This window comes from Cariama cristata, unplaced genomic scaffold (genome assembly GCF_000690535.1).
Source record: "Cariama cristata isolate BGI_N322 unplaced genomic scaffold, ASM69053v1 scaffold7012, whole genome shotgun sequence".
Classification (NCBI taxonomy): domain Eukaryota; kingdom Metazoa; phylum Chordata; class Aves; order Cariamiformes; family Cariamidae; genus Cariama; species Cariama cristata.
The window spans coordinates 52,173-67,474 of record NW_009603185.1 but is presented as its reverse complement, the minus strand read 5'-3'; the positions used below and the strand labels follow the sequence as shown (position 1 = coordinate 67,474).

At 39.1% G+C, this 15,302-nt stretch overlaps 1 protein-coding gene across 1 annotated transcript in view; it reads right to left on the bottom strand.

Annotated features, from left to right (window-relative positions):
- SATB1 (SATB homeobox 1) overlaps positions 1 to 15,302 on the bottom strand; it is a 71,339-nt gene that overhangs the window by 5,817 nt on the left and 50,220 nt on the right. The gene's annotated exons all lie outside the window — the stretch shown is intronic.

Genomic DNA, 15,302 nt, shown 5'->3' with positions numbered 1-15,302 from the left:
GGGGGGGGGGGGGGGGCAAGATATGCTCAAGCTTTTGATATACCCTTTATACCCTTTCCATATCACAGGACAGCAAGTTGCCTAAGAGCTTACCTACTCTAATTCAGATGTGGTTTTGGGATACATACTATGAAGTTGGCTACAGAATCCCCTGCAAGAACCGCAGCAGTTGCTAATTTGCTTCTATAAGAGACGTACAAGTTCATCTTGAAAATTTAACAATCGTTTTCTTACATCTTCTTAAAATTTAATTGAGGATTTTTTTCTTAATTGTGCACTGGTAGTTTTAAAAGAAGAGTGCAAATGCTCTAGCTAGCACAGTGTACATCAGCAGCAATTTTTTTGTATATTAAAATTTAGAAACAAAATATTACGTGTATAAAACATGTATACTTCCTTTCTTTTAGCTTCAAGGATCTGTTTTCAAACCTAGGTCCATGCAATTTTATTTCTTAATGCTGTAGGAAAGATAATGTGACATTTTATTGAATCAACAAATAATACAAATGTACAGAAGCTTTTAGATCCTTTTTATATGTACTGGTAGTTGAAAAATGGTTTATCCTGACTAGTTTACTACTAGATACAATAGATACATAGACACAATATAGATATGTATTTTCTTGAAGACATTCATATCTTTAGCTAACAGTTAATAAATGCAGTGTAAAAATATTGCCACGATAGGAAGAGGTGAAAGTAAACAAATAATCTTAATGCATTCATATTGTAGACGAAAATATTTAGTGAGGTATGTATAAAAATGTGAAGTATGTTCTCTTGGATGTAAGTAGAAAACTGAACAAATGACACAGGAGAAAATGCCCCTGAGAAACAGAAATAATCAAAATGACAAATGTTAGAGAGATGGTGGTAGCAGAGCTGAGAAAGCGAAAATTTAAATGGGGCCAAAATCCACAGGTGCTCACTAGGTATCCTAGGGAGGGAGGGGAGAGGCAGGGGAGTGGCAGCAGCAGAAGGGCCCCCTTGCATCCCAGGGATGGAGCGCACCCCATTCCTCGACCACGCGCTGAGGCTGGATGCCCTGGTAGTACCCCAGGGTTTAGCAACCTGACTGGGAAATGTGGCCAAACCTCTTCATATAGAGCACATAACGTACAGCCTGTCCCAGCTGGAATCATACAGAATAGTTTTTAAAATAGTTAGCAAGAGTCTGTGGATTCTCCCTCCCCATCGTAAGGCACCCTGGGATGTGTTAGCAGGTTAATGCACAAACTCTCTCTGTCCCTAACAAAATCAACATGTTGCTCACGGTTCTCTGCCCACCTTGCTTCCACGGGGATACATGCTGGATTATGCTCAACAGCAGTATTCAGTTTTCTGCAGTGAGTTAAAAGATGTGTAATCAGAAAGCATAGGTAGTTTGTTGGGGATGGAGAAGAAGATGAAGAGAAACAAATCTAGATCTTTTAACTGAAATGCAGTTATAAAATTTTTAATTAAAAAAACCCAAACACCCCAAACCCCAAAAAACAACCCGCATAAAAATTGGTTCTCTGGAGTCTGCACTGCTTCACATTGAAACCGTTGGTCCTCTTTCTAATGGTGGTGAAACAGAGAGCAGAGCTGACTATCACAGCAGCTTGATGAAAGTGAAAAAAACCAAGACAACCTGTCCCCTCCCGTGACACCTCTCTACGGTATGCAGACAGACTGGAAAAGAAATTGCACCACGCATTTAGAAGCTGCACATATTTTGTCTGGTGATCACGTGAATCACAGATTTTTGGCGAAAAAAGATAGCAGAAACTCTTTTTACATGTCCAGTAGTAAAAGGAATTCCTAGGCAATCACATTTTATACCGAACAAACATATTTCACAACAACAGTTTTTGTTAACTAAGAAATTCCTTCTCCCCTTACTGTCTTTTCTGTTTCTATATTTACTAGGGCAGACCTTATTTTTATTAATTACTGATGGCTAACATTATATCTCCAGTATTTTTCTATCAACTTTTGCACTGAAATAATACTTCTAATTCCTTATCTAAAAATGGTTTGATGACTTGTAACCTGAAGTATATCTTTGCTAGCCTTTCAGGGAAGCAGCGATTTTGAGATACTGAAATCAGATGCTTCTGACACGGTACATACAACAGACTGGTATTCCACTTAAAATGTCTCTTTTCCATTGGGTTCATCATGTTTTTAAAGAAATAGACATACTCAGATGAAACATATGATGGGCAACATGGAAACAACCAACTGAATTCTTCTAAAATTAGAAGGATAGAAACAATTTTTTGGTCTTCATGGTTTATGTCTGAAAATATTTATGAAAGTTAATCTCACAAATATTCTCAGAGGAGATCGTGAATGGGCAGTAACAGAGCCTCTAGGGATTTACTTTGTTAAGAGACTAAAAACTTTATACCAATATGCTTTCTTTTACTTCAAAACAAACCAACCAACCTGTAAGTATTTGTGTAGTTTCAGGTTCAGAATTCTGTATATGACATAAAGCTCGTTCATAAAAGTCAGCTAAATGAGAATGTATGAAATGTTTTTGTAAATTTTAGGTTAAGTAAACATACCGACTTTTCTATGGTGAATTTTAAGTTCTGTAAAATTTGTAAGTTTTGTTTTCATTTGTTCTAAAGAAGTATGAACTGCTGTACTTAATGCAGTTGAAATTACAAGTGAACGTAACAAGGCTGACCTTCCTCCTCTTATTTAAGTCTAGAGCAATTTCTGTCTAGTTCAAACAATTTATTTTCAAGGAGGGCTTGGGCCACTGGGGTTTTTTGTCTTTATAGTCTTACAGGAAGTGGAAAGGACCACAAAATAATAAGGAAATACTTATCACTCAGATCCCAACCAGTTTATACAGCATATATAGTACATCATTTAAAAAAAAAACAGCCTTAAAATAATTAAGCTGATGTATCTATGCAGCGAGGCGAACCCCCCAAAACTCTGCAATGACATTGGGAACAACCTTGATTTTAAAACACAGTAAATTTGCCAGGCAACATTACACTGAATATAAAGAGAGTACAAAGCAAAATATAAACATTAGCCACATGTAAATATGTTTGGAGAACTTTCAGGATGTTACTACTTTTCAAACTGACAAAGTTTAATTTGACACCTTCTGTTCTAAAACCTTTGTTTCTATTCAAAATCACGCCTTTAGCTGCTATCAATCACTATGCTCTCCCTATTACTTAAAATACTGGCATGGGCCCTGGATAAGCTGAAAATGCCATGCAGATGAATTCTGAGATAATATGTTGAAACCTGTTATATACAACACAAATCCTGTAAAGTTATGTATTGTAAACCTACATTTATTGGGAACTAAAAGTCTTAAATCCATCTGCTACAAAGAAAATACTGTTATGCACTTTCAAGTAACCAAGTACCATCTGCAAAGGTCTTGCTACAGTAAGCAAGAAAATGGTGAAAAAAAAAAAGATGCTAAACCTAAGATATTTAAAATAAATAAGAGTCTTCTGTCTGGTTTCCTGATAGGGATTTAGTAAAGAAACATAAGACATTAGAGGAAAAAAACCTGTGAAAGCTGAACTGCCAAACTATTGCAGGAAAAGCGCAAAGAGGATAACTGCCAAACATTAGACTCTGCAAGACCCATGAGCATGCTTATCTTAAAGAAACCATCTATATATTTTATCAATGTATTCAAATGCTATTTTATTCAGTCTGACCTATGCTGTGTTTAGATAAAGTCTTCTGCTCTTTCACACAGAGTTTCTAACAAACTATTCTTGCATTCTGGTATCTTTCTTATTAAAACAACAACAACAAAAGATAATTGAAATCTGTACTTAAGGTGTAAATACCAACCCTAACTAGATCAAAGAGTGTAGCATTACAATCATGGCAGATGTTCTCTGGGCAAAGCTTTCCAAATCAGCAACACACACATCTAGTCTGGGAAGAAAGGTCTTCAAGGTGGAGCAAGTGAACTCTTTGGCGAATTTGCTATAGTGGTAATAATTTGCCAAATGATGAATGTTTCTTACAGAATAACTAACAAAGACTCCAACATTTTTTAGAAGAGCTGTAATTTGAATCTAAGAAGGCAAAACATTTTAGAGTATCAATGCTAAGATATGAACAGTTTTTCTTGGGTATAGTATATCTGAGATTTCTTTGTAGCATTCTCTGGGGCATATAGTATAATAAAAATATATGGTGTTAGAAGAAATCAGTCTAAATAGGGAGATATTTGATACAAACATTTTAGCAGAAAGTGTGAATTGCATTTCAGCATCTACTGTGAACAAGGACTAAGTACATAATCCATTAAACAGTACTTCTAACTCAAAAAATGGAGTATTGTAGACTAAACTAAAGTAGGCATTTTGAATGAGCACATTTTCAGCAACTAACTATAAAGCTAGCAATTTATCATTCAGCAAATAATTTTCTACTTTTAAAAGAATCTCTAAGAGTTACTTATGCTAAGGAAGACTGGCTTTAATCTGCCCACTAACATGCTAATAGAGGGCAATTTTTTTTTTAATTTACAACGCTGAAGGCACTTCGGTTTATAGAACACAGATATGAAATTACACTTTGTAAAATGGGCTTTTAATTGTCTGAGCAACCCAAATCCTTCACCTTTAACACAATACCTTATAGACAAAACAAAGGAAAAGAACTCATGGACTAAACTTTAAATATTGGCTTTTTCCCCTTCAAAAGCCATCCAACTTGCTTTACAAATCTCATTTTTTGTTCCAAATGGCTGCGTTCATCATAGATATTTCAATTTCTTTTCAAAACAGAATCCATGTATAGAAGAGAAGAAAAAAAGCCAACATCACCACTCCCGTATATGCATATAGTCTTAGTCTTTAGTATTAAACTTGTAAGCTGAGCATTGCACAGAAAGGTTGCCTTTGGAAAAGTCATAATACTTTGAACGAGATACATAATGGTAGCAAAGGAGTACTGAAAGCATTTTAAATTATTTACTAGGTTAAAAGGGTGAAATGGTACTTTAAATACATCAAATTTCATCATCTGGGCCATTTTTTGGTGGCAAAGTGGTATTGATCTTTCCAAATGCTTAAAATTAACTATTTCCAGAAGGTCATTATTTGATTAAAGGCATTAAAGTTGAGGGCAAGAAATGATGCACTTTGTCTTCTTTCCCATTCAAATAATCATGTAATTTAATCAGAACTATCCCTTCATGTCCTGTAATAAAAATGTTTGTCTTAAGATATTGTTCTTTACCTAACATATTAACCTTTAAATGTTATGAAGTTCTTGAGAATAATCTCTGCTTAGAGAAGATTCTTCCATAATGCAATGAAAGGATCTCCAGCATTTAAATTGATAAGGCCAAATTTCCCCTACACATTGATTGGAAAACGCATTAAGCCCTTCAACTGAGATTTCTCACAGTGTTCAACAGGATCGAAAATTCAGGGAGTTCTGAATCAGTAAGCTCATGCATATGGCATTGAGAAGCAAAATAAACAAATGTCACTTCAGCACAAAAAATACGACAAAAAAGTAACAATGGACACTGCTTTAACTTATCTGGGAAATGCTGTTTGCGTTACATTTGTATTATTTGAAAAGATACAGCAGGGAACACCCACCACAGGGTAAGAAGAGAGTATTTAATTCAAAACTAATTTTCAGGCTGGATTACTTAAATCTGACTTCTTTCTGGGTGAAATACCTGTGGGTTCAGACATGGGAACAAGCCTAGATGACGAGAGTGGTCCTTTTCAGCCTTCAATGTTCTTCTGGAATTTCCTGACTGCAGGAAAATTTATTCTGACTGCAAGTTTATCTTTCCTAAAATACCTAAGTTGTCCTAGTTATCTCCTATGCAAAGCTGAATAAACCTAAATGCTTCACAGAAGAACTCAAGTCTATTAAAATAAAAGGCACTGGATATTTTTATAAAATTTTAGGAAAACTAATAATCTACCAGACTTAGTAGGTTTTGATACTGACCAACACATTTGTTAGTGAAATCTTTTCAGTTTAGTTTTATTTTCAAGTAATTTTAAGCACTGAATTCTGTGAAGCACATACTTTCAAATAATTTAAAACCCTGCTGTGAACGTTCAATACTTCGGGATTTCCCTATTTTTCTCACAAAACTCTGCATCTTTAATTCAAGAAGCAAAAGCTGGTTTTCAGCCTGTTCCAGAAGATGAGTAGAGATACCAGAATACGAATGCCTCTTCTTGAGATGTGGCCTAAAGTGATAATAAATGTCCCCAGAAAGATGGTTGCCTTATTATTTTATTTACACTAATCAGCCTTAAGTTTCAGGCTTTGCCTTTGAGCATTCCCCTAAATCAGAGAAAGTTTGAAACCTGAAGCTGTCCTTTATCTCCAGATTTTTCTGGTTTATCTATTTTACTGGCTTTCATTACTAGAACATTGAAAAGGGAAGCCAGATGTGAATTTTAAGTAAATCTGTATCTGCCATCATAATAGATCAGATTTAGCAAAACAAACAAACTGAAAACCCCACAACCTCATAGGGCTTTTCAGAAGAAAGGTAAACTTCACTAGCAGGAAAAACTTCCTTTGAAGAATACTGAAACAGATTATGCCATTTCCTTACATTTCTTATCCAACCTACTATTCAGTTATACCATCTGTCTGGATGTTACCTCCACCTCTTCTCTGGGTTGTGAAAAACAAATGACCAAACAGCTAGCAGTGGTACTGATAGTATTTCACGGCAATTTTTGGTGATATTTTAGGGGAAAAGGATTCCTAACATCTCTTCTTCCCTCTGCCTTTTCTCCTCTCTAGCTGCAGCACTTAAACAATTAAATACGTATTTCTATTCTTGTAAATATCCAAACAAATAAAATAGGAAAAGGAAACTTGCTAAAGTGACCTCTAAAATTCAATGGCAAGCAGCAAACAAGTACAGAAACAAAATGACCTGGAGAGCTGCGGTCCTGCTCCCACAGTCTCGTCTGTCATATCAGACCTCCCCTTCTACTCAGAGCCACGATGAGGGGCTAAGAGTCAGTGCTACCGAAAAACTTACGGATTAAGGTCCGAGGCTGTATCAAAACTGCTGGGTACGTTCCCAGTGTACGAGCACTTGAGACTTACCACCAGCTCATGGAAGGAAAAATCCTAACCCATAACTCTAAAACTGACTGAAAACGTAAGTATCATTACTTTTTAGTTGAGTACAGAGGGAATTGAATAAACTAAATGAAGGGCTTTCTCTCAAGCTTGGTTCCTCTGCTCTCAGCCTCCTCCACCTTTCCTTTCCTGTGTTCAAACGTGTCTTTTTTACAGTACTGTCTCCAATTGCCTAGCAATGCTAGATAGGCACAAGCCCTAATCAAAAACATAATGTGCATGCCTTTGAAAACCTTACATAAAATGCAACTGCATTCATACGTAAAAAGAAGGGAAAAAAGTAATAGGTGCAAAAAAACAGTGGGTGAAGCTTTATTCTGCCTTCCTCTACTCCAGATCCTCTTTCACACACATGATTGAATTGGCATTGTAATCGTGAGATACGCGTGACAAAAATGGATTTAACAATAAAAAAAAAGCTAAAAAGAAAAAAAACCTGCTAATTATTAAATAAGTCAGTCTTAGTCTGGTACATTACTTTTTATAGTACAGGCATGTAAAATGGGTCAGCGGGTTTCACAGAGGGTGACTGGTAATATATGGCCCTCTACCTTTTATTTAAGTGGAGAGAAGTACTGATTTCACTGCAATACCGATGCTTTCCTTGAAAGTAAATACAACCTTAAATCCAACCACGACCCTTAATAGCCCATATTTATTTATTCTTAAACATGCAATCAATTTTTGTATGGCAGCTCTACCTGCAGTTGAGTTAGAGAAGAGTCCTTAACACAAAGAGCCTGGCAATTTAAAAAATCCTTTTTACTACTATCAATTTACAAATTAACAGCAAATGTTTATTATTACGTTGCTTACAGAGATTTAACATTTGCTTTGGAGGAAAGACCTCCAGCAAAAAGGCCATAGGGCCAAAGTGTCACTTCCATAATTACTTATATGTGTGTATATCACATTGTTAGATTTAACTTTTTTAAAAGATTATAATTTCCCAGAAGGAGTAATTTAAATCCATGGCTTCTTGTCATATCTTTTTTCTTTCCAGAATCCATTTTGGATCAGGGGAAGATCTACCACACACTGAGGAATCACAGGCTCATAGATATTTGGACTTCATTGTAAATTCAGTTCAGCTGACAAGATGTTCCAACAAGCGACGTGGTTCCAAAACATACACAGCTCAAATCCATTCTCAGACATCCCTTCACATTTTTACAGCCTAACTAAATGTTTTCATATAGACTTGAATTAGGCATTTAAATATTCTGAGAAAACTTTTTTAAACTTGTCTCGTGCAGTTCAGCTGGCTTCTGTGGCTCTCAGTTTGGTAGTGAAGAGCGTTTAATGCTCTGATAATGCCAAGGGTGAGGGGAGTCTTAAGGAATTTGAAAAGAAACTTTTCCCTAACTTTCCTCCAGATTTTGTTAACCACAGAAACAGTCAGAAAATTAATAACGCCCATTACCTCAATGCAGTTTAAAAAAATCTTTAAAATCCAAACCTAGAAAGACAGACACCTCCCAGCAAATGAGAAGGGAGCAGCCAGAAGCATGTTATCTCCCCCAGGTAAAAATAAAGGCAGTGAAGCCCTCAGAAAGCTAAAATACCCTTACTTGTAGCATGGTTGCTTGGGACAGAGACTTAAAAGAATGGGAAAGCTGGATCAAAAGGGAAGGTGGAGAGATCTGGTTTCTCCCTCCTGGGTGGGAACCAATACAAGAGTTTTCAGGTAGTTTGCCATCAGGATGAGGACGAGAACAGCCATAAGGAAAAAGCTCCTACAGAGCAGTTCTTAGCGTTAGGCTTTTACTCACCGGCCAAGAAAAGTGCCAGCCAAGCTGAGCCCCAGTCGTATTTCCAGGCAGCAGCTTCTGCCCTTAAATCAGGCGCCGCACAGAGCAGGCACGTTTCTTCCTGCCGTCACCCCTCCGTCCTGCTCCCCAGGTGAAAAAGATCAAACCCTTCAGAGTCTCTCCTCATATTAAATAAGAGTAGCAAATGATTTCTCAGAGGTGAAGCAAAGTGGCTGCTCCAAAGCCAAAATAAAAAGAATCCCATTTAAATCCTTCATAGCTTTTTAAAAAAATAACTATATCTGCAGAGCTTTCTTTTGCGTGTTATATGTACTAGAGATGCTAAGCACCAGTCGCCTAAGCAAACCCAGAGACGTAACTGATACGTGTGCAAGTCTTGCTCAGTTGGGGTCCAAGACTTCAGGGAACTCTGCTAAGGACCACTCAAATCCAAACATCCTTACAACTATTTTCATACGCTTTTCAAATGTTGTCCTGAAGTAACGGAACGTGACGCTGCACAGGAGCAAAAATGAGATGACCACCGAATAACAATGTGTTTTCAGATAAAATCTGGCAGATTTGGAATTAGTTAAATATTTGCAAATTGGAATTTTTCCGCACTCAGGTAGCTGCGTGCTTGCCCTAGCCTATTCATTATATGCCAACAGTTTGGGGTAATTCGTAACAAAAAATCGGAAGTTTGACTTAGAGGTTAAATTTGATGAAAATTAAAAAATGGACATAACGAGCAATTATCAGGAACACTGAAATTAAAAATTACCTGGAACGAAACATTGTGTCCCCTCTCACCTCGCACCTAGAAATCCTGTAACATTCTTTCAGGTGTCGTGTGTGTTGAATTACCCAGTTTAACATTAAGGCAGAAAACACACATCTATTATTTCTTACTCCTTCCTTTGCCCAACAACCCTTCACCCGAATTGTAATCAGTCGCTCCTTTAACAAACCGCTTCTCGGACCGTTACTGTACATTTGTGTTTGCATAAGATGCCTTTATTCTTTGCAGTAACGTGTTTAGCAGCTCTCGGTTTTCTTCAGGAGGAATTTTACCCTGTCATTTCCTGTTTAGTTACGGGTTGAGCTCGCTTTTGTTTTCTGCGCTGTTTACTTGGTACCTTGCTTCCCCCACTGCCGGGAACCACGGGCTGTTCACTAACTCCTCAGCCTCCTCCTCCTCCTCCTCGGCTCTGGCACTACAGCTTTGTTTTCATTTCTGTACGGCACTAACTCTCATACAGCTCGCTCAAACTTTCCCCCCCTTCTTTTTTTCTTTTTTTTTTTTTTAAATAGTGTTTTAGTTTCTTCATGTTAAAACACCAATATACTGCATCTTAAAGTGATGCGCCCGCAGCAGGCACGAGCAACCTGAGAAATCAAGAACATGGCTCTTTTCCCAGCTAAATCCGTGTCGCCATGCAGGGAAAGGAACAATGTTTTCCCCACGAAGCTGGCAGCACTGGCGACCAGCCCTTGGCCTCCCACCACCTGGCGAAGCCCAAGGGCACGGGGTGCCCACGCTGCACCCCAGGCACAAGGGGATGCTTGGGCAAAGGGACTGGTGCAGGGGGATGTACCTGGGGTGGGACTCCAGCATGCAGGGGACAGCAGTAGGGCAGGAGAAAGAGGAGGAGGGAGCGAGAGTGGATGGCGAGGGTGTATACGGGAGAGGAACCAGGTGGGAAAAAGTCAAAGGAGGGCTAAGAGAAGAGCTGTAACCAGAGGAATTAGTGAAGGTGGTGAGAGGAAAACAAAACAGAAGGTGAGGATACAGAAAGCGGGAAGAGAGATTAAGAAAATCCATCCTGCCAGAAACAGCACCTCTTGTCAGGCAGACAGCAGGTGCTGCCTGGGGAAGAGCTGATTCACACATCTGGAGTGTAGGAACTGAAACATCTCTACCTAAGAAAGAAAAACTAAAAATAAAAGACTCAGAGGAGGTGGGAGAGGGTGGCACGCTTTTTTTTCTTTTGGCAATCCAGTGCTTCCTGACTGCACGACATTTTTCGAAGAGTTTTGTGAAGATACAAGAGCTGGATTTCCAGACCCTTGCAAGAATCCTGATGGTTCCTTTCAGCATTATCTCTTCCAACGTGAGCCCTTTCTGCCCTCCTCTTTGCCTTACTCCACACTCGTTTTTGAGACATCTGCAGCCATAGCATCTCCAGGGCTTCGGCTGCACCTCCAGGATGAGATTCCCCCTCTGTACGGGGTGGGGAGTCAGTAACGGAGGCGGCACTGTGGCGCAGCGAGGGACACCGACGGCACACCGATGCTGACCTACTCCAGCTCAGCTCCCGGGAACTAGTAATGCAGTCAGTAACTGCTGGCCAACTGGTACCAGCATGGGTCTTTAACCCTCTCAGCAGCAGCCTGGGTACTACCATCTATGTAGCCAAATATTCTGCTACAAACTCTGCCTTCAGCAGCTTTGAAAAACTATCCTGCTTGCCTTCTTCTGACGAACTTCGAACACTGAGTCTTAGCTCCCCATCTCTTGCACTTTTGATATTGCCACTGCATTAGATATTGCTGCAATGGATAAAACAATCTCTTACTAAAGCTACTTTTTTTTTTTTAAACCTCCCCTGGAAGCCTTATTACAGATTAGATTTGATGAATTTCTATCAGTTGCACTGCATCGCTCCTCTCGCCTGACAATACCTGCAACAGCTTTTGGGAAATCTGCTCAGTTGCATTCTGCACACTTTTTTGTTCCTTGCTGCAAGAATTGTTTTAGAATCTTATAATTAAAACTTTCTACCAAAATTGCATTAATTGTTTCTCTGTGTAGGAAAAGTAGCCAACAGTGATCTACTAAAGAGTAGATGGTTTAAAAAAAAAACCAAAACAAAAAACCCCAAACCCTTACTAAGAATTGAAGGCTGTTTAATTAGGGCAAGCTGAAAAATGTAACTGAAAAAAATGGATTTATAAAAAAGGCAAAACAATGTAAGGACAACATTTAGTTTCCTAAAAACTAACCATAATCTGTTTTAATAAGAAATACTGGAATGTTTTAATAAAAAAAAATTATCAATTTTCCATTTGTTGAAATTGCAGACACTTTGAGGATTCTTTTTTAAAAAGAATCTTTTCCCCAAAGGAAGAGGTAGAGGGAAGAGTTAGCAAAGAGACAAAATTCATGGTGCAAAGCTGGCAGAAAATTTTATTTCTGCTAAATTTAGGTAGCAGTGAAGACTACATTTTCGGTTAGAAGCTCTTCTTAAAGCGAGGTGTTTGCTGGCGTGTTATTTTGAAAAACAGCACAGTAGGATGACTTCTTTAATAAGTGGGCATAAAACCCAGAGATTAGAAAGTCTCAGAATGAGAGACAAACCCCCGTGCGGTATCTGATTCCTTTGCCAAAGCAAGGAAGGTTTTTAATAAAGGTCATGGAGAAATAATCTCCAAAGACAGCAGTGTCTTTCCCCCTGTATGTTTACTCTTTTATTTCGCTCCTTTACAGTGAAAGGCAGATCTTAACACGCGCACACACACAAAAGGAAACAACAACCAAAGAGGAGAGGAGAAAAAAAAAAAAAAAAAGGAGCCTGAAATTTTAGTTACACCACATGTGGTTTTCATTTGTGAAAAATGAACAAGCTGTTTGTGGTTAAACTGTCTAATCTGCTGTTATCAATCTAGCGCTGCATTCAAGATTTACAGGATACATCAGCTTCTGTGCCACATTAGCTGTAAAAGGGAGAGGGGGTGGGAGGAAAAAGGAGGAGGAGAGAGTTTATCCTGAGGAATAATATTTCCAATGCAGCCACACTCACACTACATCTGGTTGTGCTGGTAGCGGCAGTTAAATTGAAATATTTCACAGCGTGTGTCAGAAACATGCAGAATGGTAATTATGACAGATCTGATTAAGCCTGAGTGCCACTAGCTCCCTGGCCAGCTCCGGTTGTGCAGGTGTGACCTTGTGCGTGCCTGCGTGTGTAAATAAAATTAATTACAAGCGAGAGGGCGAAGGCTTCGGTGACATCACAAAGCGGAGAAACTCCCAAGGGGGAGACCTAATGGAATATTTTCCCTCAGTCTAATAATACAGTTCATATTGACTTGAGGTAATTAGTGGGATCATTAAAGCAGTTTTCCCGGCGTATTTGGCTGCCTGATCAGATTAGTGAAAATGTTCTTCAGAACAAGCCCTGTGTGGTCTGCCAGAGAAGGAGGAAATAAAAAGCAACAAAGCATATTTTGGAATGATAAGCAGCGCTGGACTTTTTGCATGGCATTTTGCAGGGCCGGTCTCGGGAGCCTGGGCGCCCGACTCTCCTGACCGAGGCAATCTTTCATCCCAGGCGCACGTGCTCCCGTTGCGCGTCATCTAAGACTTTTTAATTTTGTTCCTCTATCCTTCAAAACTATGCCGTCCCTATCCCTGGCTGCTTAAAAAAAAATCAGATAAAAGCCTTGTGGAAGTGCTAGCCTTAGAAGAACTACGTTAAGGTAACTGGGGGAAGGAAGAAGAATAAATACATGATCAGCTCCCCCCCCACACTTCTCCCCAAAAAGCTAACAGAAGATTGAAGGCACTGGTTTGAGAATTAGTAACATTTTCATTTCCTAACGAGCTTACCCAAGCAAAAAAAAAAAGGAAAAAAAAAAGAAAAAAGTTTAACTATGATATAAAGTCTTCCACGGTAACAGAACACAGAGCCCTAATCAAGAAATGGACCATTTGTTTAAAAACAGTCTATTGAGCATGCTCTACCTTGCAAATGGAATATGCCAAGCTCTGTCACAGATGGCAAGCTTTGACAGTTCCCATCCGTAGCGTCGATACTCGACAGTTCAGCACAAGATCAGTGACATTCTGTCTCATTAGAGCCACGCTAATTATCACAGCTAGTTTCAGGGGAAACCATGTGTTGCAATGGTCAATTTGAAGGAGTCTGTGCATCAACAAACTGGTAATAAGGATCAGACACCTTATTATATGACAGCATGCTGCCTATGATCTGATTTACTGAATCAGAGGTACTGAGGCAACACTGAAGCCTGATGGGTTATGGAATCGCGTGTACACAATGAGTATCTGACATACGCTTTAAAAATAAAAGGGAGCTATGTAGAAACAATACAAATAAAAATTTTAAAATGGACAAGTTATAATGAGGACTTTTTTCATTTGTCATTAAGACGTGCAGAGATGTTCAACATCTTGTCAGCCAGTTTTATCTTTAATCAAATAATATAAGATAAATAATTTAAAATGAAAACTGTAATATTATGGATTATGCTAAATTATAATTCATTCCATACTCTGATTTTTCAGTTTCAATAACATGTACCAAACATTCCTTATGTTGTGCCGTCTTGCTGCTTTAACAGAATTTTATATTTTGTAAAGAGATGTCTCCACTTGGCTCTCTTTTTCCATTTGTACATTTAATGACTTAAACTTGTACTTCTCCTAGCTTCTCCCACGCATTCACCCTCCTTCCACCAGACAAAAATCATCCAACCAAGAACCGCCCTCCCTCTTTGCTGTTTCTGACCCCCTGCAGGGTCGCATCCTGCCAGGCTCTCAGTGGTCCCAGCCCCAGCGCCGCCCAGGGACGCGCTGCAGGCTGAGGCCGTGAGAGCGTTAAGTATTAACTCCCGGCCAAGGTCGGGCAGGTGTGTACTGCATCCCTCCAGGGAAGCTCTCCTTAGGGCTCAAACACACAGCATTTCCTGAAGCTGCTACCAGTTCTTTAAATGGCCCCTACGCGGGTTGTCGGCAGCCTTGGAACAGCTCGCGTTGTCACCCGCCTGGCTGGGAACCTCTCGCCAGAGCCGATTTGACCCCACGTGTAAAGCATGCTCAGGAAGCACACTTCTTCATCCATGTGTCAACAAATCCAGCCTTTGCCTTACGTGTTGAAAGGGCTGCCTGGCCCCAAGGAGCTGTTTGAAGAGGTCAATATAATCCCCTTACCGGTTAAGTCATTTTCTATTCTGTACCTTTTTCTTTGGCTTGAACTATTTCAGGTTTTAATGCTTTTTTTTTCCCTCTATGCAGATTTCCATGGGCAATTGCACACTGATATGAACCACCTCGGAGATTTTAAGGAGGTTTCTCTTCAGTGCATCTTTGTTGATTCAAGAAGTTGAAGTCTTACTTTTTACTAGTGGGAACCCAAGACTCACTGAAGTCAACCCGCTCCATCAAGGTCATACCAATAATGTGGGAAACGGCCAGGATTAATGCCGGCCCTTCTCCAGGTCTACCCAGATGGAGAAATAATCCAGTTAACTGAACTCAATTTTTTTACCCCCTTTCTGAGAAATAATTAAAAAAAAAAAATTCCTAAGGAAATTTCCTGAGGTTTTAAGCTTTATTTATGGGAAGAGATGGGGCAGAGGAAGGACCTGGAATGCTCCAAGCATTCATTTTTTTCCTGC